Source organism: Lissotriton vulgaris, chromosome 7, assembly GCF_964263255.1.
Source record: "Lissotriton vulgaris chromosome 7, aLisVul1.2, whole genome shotgun sequence".
NCBI classification, from domain to species: Eukaryota; Metazoa; Chordata; class Amphibia; order Caudata; family Salamandridae; genus Lissotriton; species Lissotriton vulgaris.
The window spans coordinates 1,637,246,158-1,637,254,451 of record NC_141695.1 but is presented as its reverse complement, the minus strand read 5'-3'; the positions used below and the strand labels follow the sequence as shown (position 1 = coordinate 1,637,254,451).

Sequence of the window (8,294 nt, the reverse complement as noted above, 5' to 3'; positions counted from 1 at the left end):
CCCTTAAACTCCTTCAGCCCTCCTGTAGCAAGATGGCGTACTACGCCGAGGAGGAAGACCAGTGGGTAGAATTTAATGAATATGCAGAATATGAGGCACCTGAAGAGCATCAGATGGAGGAGCAATTGGTTGAACGCCTGGATACCCACGTCCAGGGCTCTGTAAACAGGGCATTAATTAAAGCGCTACTGCCTTTTACCAAACCATTAAAGAACTATGGTAAACGTAAGTTTGGTGCTGGCCAAAGGGAGTCCTCTGGTTCCACATCAGCTGAGATCCTTGCTAGGATGGCTCACAATGTGTTGCACGACCATGCTGGTGTAAGTTCTTCCAAGTTGCGTAAAGCGTCGGTGCCGCAGGCGGATGAGACTGAGGAGTCGTCTCCTGCCGCTCCTGACACGTCTGATTCCGATCATGAGTCTTCAGCTTCACAGACGGGAAAAAAGCGGAAGCGCAAGTCCCACAATGTGGAAGACAGGCCGGTCAATAAGAATCTGTTGTTTGACCCCAGAAACATTATACACCCAAGATCCACCGAGTAGGTCCCCTGTGTCGAGGTGGCACACTATGTGCAGGACAATCTCCGGAGAGGTTTCGAGAAAGAAGTCAGGGCCACCCTGCGTTCGGAATGTCTCAGACCATGTCTGATGGGGAAAGTAGCGGACACGCCAGAAATAGACCCGAACATGGCCACTTTCATGAAGAAATTCGCAAAAGACCCCAAGAAGGGACTTGACAGGGCTTGGAGGGGTTGTCAGGATAAGCTCCTTGACGTGACCTGACCCCTGACCAAGATTTTGGATGCCGCGGTTACCGCTAAAGATTGAAACACTCCTTTGACCCCACGGAGGTCCTGGAATTGGCGCAGCGTGCTATGTGTTTTCTAGGGAATGCGAAGTGCGCCCTGTCGGCAGAACGGAGAAGGTCGTTCCTTATGCGCATTGATCCCCAATTGGCAGAAATGGCGAATACGGAACCAGGCACGCTTTCTAATGGCATGCTGTTCGGGGAAAAGTTTGTGAAGGAGATGGGGAAATACGTGAATACATTTTGCGCCCTGGATAAGGCTCAAGCGGACATCAAAAAAGTTTTCCACACTGGAGTTTTTAACAGGGCCGGGCGCTATAGGGGTCGAGCGAACGGCCGTGGATCTAACCAGACCTCTCGAGGTTCCGAACAACGTGGCAGAGGTGGTGGAGGGCGCTCCAAGTTCTACCCTTCCCGCAATCGCGGTGATAGGGGGCGACAAAACAGAGGTTACAGAGGACAGACTATTCCACCGGAGACACCTCTTACTCAGGTAAGCTTAATGCAAACCGGGGATACGAAGGTGGGAGGTCGTATTGATTTGTTCCACCATGTGTGGGAGACTTTCACACAAGACCCTTGGATCCTTCAGACGGTAAAGGGGTTTCAGATAGAGTTTTATGCCTCACCCCATCAAGTTCGGGCTCCCCCTCCCCTACGTTTCTCCCATGCAGAGATGTCTTTCATAGACGACGAAGTTCTTTCATTGTTGAAAAAAGGGGCAATCGTGCACACAGCCCCTCATCCGTTAGGGTTTGTAAGTACAGTTTTTCTAGTATCCAAGAAGGACACAGGTTTTAGACTGGTACTCAATCTGAGGGAATTCAATTCCTGGGTAGTGTATCGCCATTTCAAAATGGAAGGCATACATTTGTCGAGGAACATCCTGTTAGAAAAGGATTGAATTGTGCGCCTGGATTTGAAAGACGCAAACCTGGCGGTGCTTATTTTTCCTCCTCACCGGAGGTTCCTCCAATTCCAGTGGAGAGACCAGTGGTTCGAATTCTCGGCCATGCCCTTTGGCCTTTCTTCCGCTCCTTGGTGTTTCACCAAGTTACTAAAACCCGTGGTTCAGTATCTGAGAGAACGGGGAGTAAGACTCATAATTTATTTGGATGACATTCTGATTATGGCACAGACTATTGGCACAGTTCTTCTTCATCTGAACTGGACGGTCCAACTCTTACAGGAGTTGGGATTTGTCATCAACGCACAGAAGTCAATTCTAACTCCGACGCAGTCAATGGAGTTCTTGGGGTTCCAGTTAGACTCAATTGCGGCTCAGTTACTATTACCTTTGAGGAAAAGAGTAGCTATCAAGAAGGAGTTGAGGAGAGCGCTTGTCTCTCAGACTATATCCTTGAGGACATTGGCCAGATTGGTGGGACTTCTGGCCGCCTCAATACAGGTGATATTCCCAGGCCCCCTACACTACAGGGCGCTTCAGCGGTTGAAAATCCTGCACTTACACAAGGGGCTGAGTTATATGGAGCAGATCTCGATCTCCAACGCGGCTCGGACCGAGATGAATTGGTGGCTGGATCACATGGATCCTTGGAATGGCAAAGCAATTTTCGCAGCCAGTCCGGAGATAGTCATAGAATCGGATGCCAGCAGATGGGGCTGGGGAGCCCGTTGCGGTTCTGTCGAAACTGGGGGTTGGTGGTCCCGGGAGGAACTGAAACTCCATATCAATTGCCTGGAGCTCCTTGCGGGCTCATTTGCGATTCGGACACTCTCCCCGCAACGGACGACTTGCTGTATTTTACTGCGGATGGACAATGTGTCAGCAGTACGGTACATCAATCATCTGGGAGGCACGAGGTCCCGTCTCCTGGTGGAGATAGCCAAGGACTTTTGGCATTATTGCCTGGCTCATCATATATCAGTGACGGCGGAGTACATTCCGGGTTCTTCCAACATAGTAGCGGATTGGAATTCCCGTTTCTTGAGGGATGCCAGCGATTGAAGGCTGCATCCCGGAGTGTTCAATCCGTTGAACGACAAATGGGGCCCCTGTGTAGTGGATCTTTTCGCGTCCAGACTCAATGCGCAACTTCCTCGGTTCTACAGCTGGTGCCCAGACCCTCTGGCGATCAGCTCGGACGCATTTCTTCAGTCATGGATGACAGGCATTCTATATGCATTTCCACCTTTCGCCATGATTCCGAGAATATTGGTGCAACTCCGTCAACAGCGGGCGGAGGTGATATTAGTCACTCCCTTTTGGAAAGCGCAAGCGTGGTTTCCGGTGGTGCTAGCCGAGTCATGTGCTCTTCCGGTTCGTCTACAGTCGCTTCTGGAGATTCTGGAGGACCCTCTGGGGTTACCTCATCCCCTGGTAATGCAAGGCCTCTTAACTCTCATGGCGTGGAGACTTTCAGGCGACGATGGCAAGTGGCAGGAGTTTCACAAGAATCTATGTTTTTCTTATCACAGTCATGGGCGCCTGCTCCGTACAAGCGGTATGAGTCAGCATGGCGTAGATGGGTTAGTTGGTGTTCTGAACGGCAAACAGAACCCATGGGATCCGGTGTCCATCTCATAGTCAATTTTCTGTCAGAGCTCGCCAGCTCGGGAATGGCATACAGCAGTGTTTCCCAAACTGTGGTCCGCGGACCCCCAGGGGTCCGTGGCACATTCCCAGGGGGTCCCCAGGCAGCAGTTTGAAAAGCACTGCAAAGTTCCTGTTAAAAGTAGCAGTTTTCGAGCAACAATAAAAGTGTCATGAAAATGCCAGTGATTAATGTATCTGCTGGAGAGAGTTGAGAGTTTTGTCCAGTGGCAGCTTTGACTAATCTAATGTAGCACAGAGGGTTAATATGCCTACTGCAAAGAACGTGTACCATACATTTTAAAAAACAGTATTTTATGTGCATAGGTCAGTGGGTTACTGCTTTTGTTACCGAGATTCTTTTGTTACTGTGCAATTCATAAGGGACAATCGTAATCTAGCACAGTGACCTATAAACTCTCATCAAAGAGCTGCTTGCAAACTGCATGGTCCAAGTTAATAATTTATGTTTTTTCCCCAGTCTATAATTATCCGCATGCTGCTAAAAAGGTTTATTTGGGTGGAAATACTTTTTTATTGTTAAAGTCAATGCTAACCACTGTGTTATGTTCTGAATCCCGAGTTTGTGTTTCACCAGACCAAGCACTCTTTAAAAATGCCGAGCAGTATGAATGACATGTCAATCCTACATCTTGTAGTCCCTTTTGCCTTATGTAACATTTTCTATACATTAATTTTCACATGTGATTCATTGTCTCTATATGTGTGTGATGTAACTGGTCTGAGAACATTTGCCTGGGCTGCTTTGGGTTTCCAGGCTGACCCTGGCAGAAGCAGGAGCATCGTACTGCGAAATAAAAGCAACCATTGAAAAGTTAGTCTTGGAGATACAGCACCAACCTTCCCATTAATGTGTTTCATTTTGTGCTATTTCTTTCAATATAAAATACTAAGGGGATATTTACAATAGAATTGGCGGAGCATGTTGTTAGCCTCCTTAGCTTAACGACATGCTCCACTTCAGAAACGCAGGGCTGCACCGTATTTACAAGAATATGGCGCAGCCCTGCCTTTCCCCTGCACTGGTGCTACACTTAGCAGTGTAGTGCCAATGCAGGCACCCTTGCACCATAGTGCAAGGGTGTCTGCGTGCAACTTCCTGCACATGAACAAGTTTGAAATGCCGTTTTGTCACTTCTATGTGTGCTGCCTAATGCAGCACTCATGGAAGTTACAAAATGTATATTTTTTTAAAGATTGTTTATGTGCCCGAAGTGTCACCTTCCTGAACATAAACAATCCAAGGCATTCTGCGTTTTCCATGGGAAAAAAGCAGAATCGAGGAGAAATAACGTATTTCTCCTCTTTTCGCCAAGTTAAGACCAGGTTTTCCATGATCTTAACCCTTTCCTTGCTGCCGTCGGCCATTGGCCGACGGCAGCACTACCTCCCCAGTGCTGCCGTCGGCCAATGGCCCACGCGGCCCAACCCGCGCACGGAAACACCCGCACCGCAGCGGAATTACCGCCGCGGTTAACGGGTTAATCTTGTGCTGCCTCCTATTTACATTGCCCTTGTAAAGAGAGGGCAGCGTCAAAGTCAATGGGTGTTTTGGTGGAACACCCACTGCAACTCCCACTGCCCACCCCTTTCATGCTAAGCATTGCGTGAAAGGGAGGCTTATTTACAAGGCAGCGCTAAGTCACATTAAGTGGCGTAAAGCTGCCGTGTAAATATGGCGAAACCCCTATCCCCACTGGAACATCACAAAAATTGATGTTCCCATGGTGATAGGGGCTTGTAAATATGACCCTAAAACCCTTAGTAATTTGAGTATTTGTTTTGTGTGCACATGTGTGTTTATTTTTTTCGAATTACTGTTATAATGTTTTAAAATTAAATCCTACAAATTGCTTGGGGGTCCCCGGCTTCCTGGGTTGACTCAATGGGGTCCTCCGGAGTCAAAAGTTTGGGAACCACTGGCATATAGGACTGTGAAAAAGTTTCGCTCAGTGATTTCGGCTGGTCATCCAAACATAGATGGTAGACCGGTGGGGGAACACCCCTTGGTGTGTAAAGTAGTGAGGGGTATCCAATTGGTCAATCCCCCGAAACCCAAGTATTCTGTGTTATGGGATGTTAATTTAGTTCTACGTTTCCTTAAAACTTGGCCAGCCAATGAGGGTTTATCACGGAAACAGTTGTCGGCAAAGCTTACGATGCTTTTATGCCTAATATCCTGTAGACGAATCTCGGATGTGCGAGCTTTGGACATAGCAGGTAGAGTATGTACTCCTTCTGGTGTTTCTTTCACGATATCCAGACGGACAAAAACACATTCTAGATGTATTTCATATCCTGTTTTTCCTCATCATACCAAGTTATGTGTGGTTCAATGTTTAAAATGTTATGAGGTTTGTACTAGAGAGTTCAGGAACGATGTTGCAGGACAATGGTTAATCTCTCTTCAGAGACCTTTCCGCCCAGTCACTGCAGCGACCTTAGCCAGGTGGGTTACTTGGTTATTGGGACTTGCAGGTGTAGATACTGCCATGTTTGGCGCTCACTCCGTCAGGGGAGCAATGGCCTCCAAAGCTTTTTATAATGGCTCTAGCTTACAAGATATTGTGGCTGCGGCAGACTGGTTATCTGACTCAACGTTTAAGACTTTCTATCATAAACCGATTGTGGATGTGGCTTTGATGGTTATGGAACAACTTTAAACTAACATAATCAGAACCTCCGTGGACTGACATAGAATAAAAATAATTCTAGCTGACGCGACAAGAATTTTCAATTCTATTAAGGACACGGAGGCGAGGATTATCCCACCCAGGTAACATGATGATGGTATCCTAGGATAACATGTTTATTGCAAATAGAATGTTCATGTGTAATTCATGCTGATGATTTGAATTTTCTCCCACCCGTTGATTTTGGTCATGTGGGGAGGTTACTTTTTTGAATGTCATACTGGTTATGAAATGCATTTTGTCCATGAATGGCGTATTACGACCACTATTCTCTTTATAGGAGAGTAAGGAAAGCAGACCTGAGCGATCGGGATGACGCTGTTCAGAAGAAGGACAGGACAGGTGGACATAGGACATGGGGACATCGACTCTTGTTTGGAGAATGATGTTCCGGGTACAAGTTGGGATCCACAGCGATGAAGAAATCGGTGGTCCAGTGTTCAACGGTCAAGTTTGTGGACTGTGTTAAAGTTTAATGCAAAGAAAGAGGAAGTGATGTGATCACTCAGGACTATATATTATAGTGGATTGTTAGTGATTGGTGCATACTGTACAGGGGGTTGTACTTCCGGGTTATGCTGAGTTTCAAAGTTGTTTATTGGCTGCTGTGTTTGCAGTAAAGCAAAGAGAAGCATAATCCTCGCCTCCGTGTCCTTAATAAAATTGAAAATTCTTGTCGCGTCAGCTAGAACATTTTTAATTCTGCCGTTATGCTGGTGGCAGCAGCATTGTGATTGGCTATGGGGAGCCTGTGTGCTTCCTGCTTCTGGGAAGAGAGACGACGGAGGAGAGATGACGGCGTGCATAGGTAAGGGTTTCTTTTTCACCCCCCTGCTCATCCCCCGCCCAGCCACCCTCATTGCATACCAACTGCCACTCTATTTAATGTGATGGTAATATCATTAAGTACACTAGTAGATAACATCAAACAAAGGTATAGACTGGACAGTTCTATATTATTAAGTCTTTGTAAAAAACAACCACATCAACTGAGCTAACAGCTAGGTTGCTGGCAATTCAAGAATAGGTCAAATTGCTTGCTGTACTGCATGTGCTGGAGACCGTCTCCGATGTGCATCGTTAGCATGGTCTTACAAAGTGCGTTATCAGCATTTGTGATTTATGTTTGAGGCAATTTTACCCATAAAACCACAGCATTTTAGACTCTCCAAACCCAGCCCTAGTCTGCAGCAACTCAACACTAGCTACTATGTCATAGCCAGCTTTGAATCTGTAATAGGTGCCCTTGATGGCACTCTTCACATTTCTATCATCTACTGACACAGCACCAATTTACTGGAACCATATGCACTCTATGAATATACAGGCAATCTGTTCTGTCAAGAAGTGTTTCAGAAATGTTTGTAGCCAAGTCCCTTCAAGTACACGATTGCTACATTTTCTGACAGAAACTACTGGTAAGTATGCATGACTCACAAGAACCATTTCAGAGCAGATGTCTGTTGACATGCAACATGTATGCTATTCTGTGACGTCCCTATGTATGTGACCAGTATTATGCTTTCAGGTCATGCAAACATCTAATCACCGTAGCAGAAGAAGCATAGACATTGATCACAGGAATACATGTAGCATCATAGTGAGGTAGTTTGGCATCCTCAAAGCTATATTCAGAGCTGTCAGTGGGTAGAATGTTGAACAGATCACAAATTGAATGTAACATGATTGATGTGTATTTCACTTTACACAACTTAGTTGTACATGATAGAATGTCACTTGGCCAGTGTCTGAAACATCCAACATTATTATGATGATAACATAAGTACAGACTATATCACTGAGAGAATAATAGGATATTGGATGATGTCAGGAGTTAACGCATAGGCACTGGATAATGCGCTGATAGGTGTTGGAAAGCTTGGAAAATAGGTTGATGGAAAATGAAGGCCGGTAAGAATTAGATCCCAATGCAGAGTCTGACCTTCACAGATTACATTCCTAACTGAGGGTGTGCAGACTGCTTTAAGGTTTTCTGTTAATGTATTATCTTTTTTTTGTGTACAGTTGTTTTATGTTTAGTTGTAAAACTGCATAATATTTATCATATTATGATTTCTATAATGTACACTGTTGGAAAGTGCACTTTTTGTATGGTCATGCTCCCCACCCCCATTTTGTAGGGACAGTGTCCTCTCCCTAAAACTGATATGCATGAATTGCTAACCCCAATTGGCAAGGACTTTAGCTCCCATATAAGT

At 45.9% G+C, this 8,294-nt stretch overlaps 1 pseudogene; it reads left to right on the top strand.

Moving 5' to 3' along the window:
• The first annotated feature begins 961 nt into the window (after positions 1-961).
• Positions 962-3,355, top strand: LOC147706178 (uncharacterized; annotated as a pseudogene).
• Positions 3,356-8,294: the final 4,939 nt, after the last annotated feature.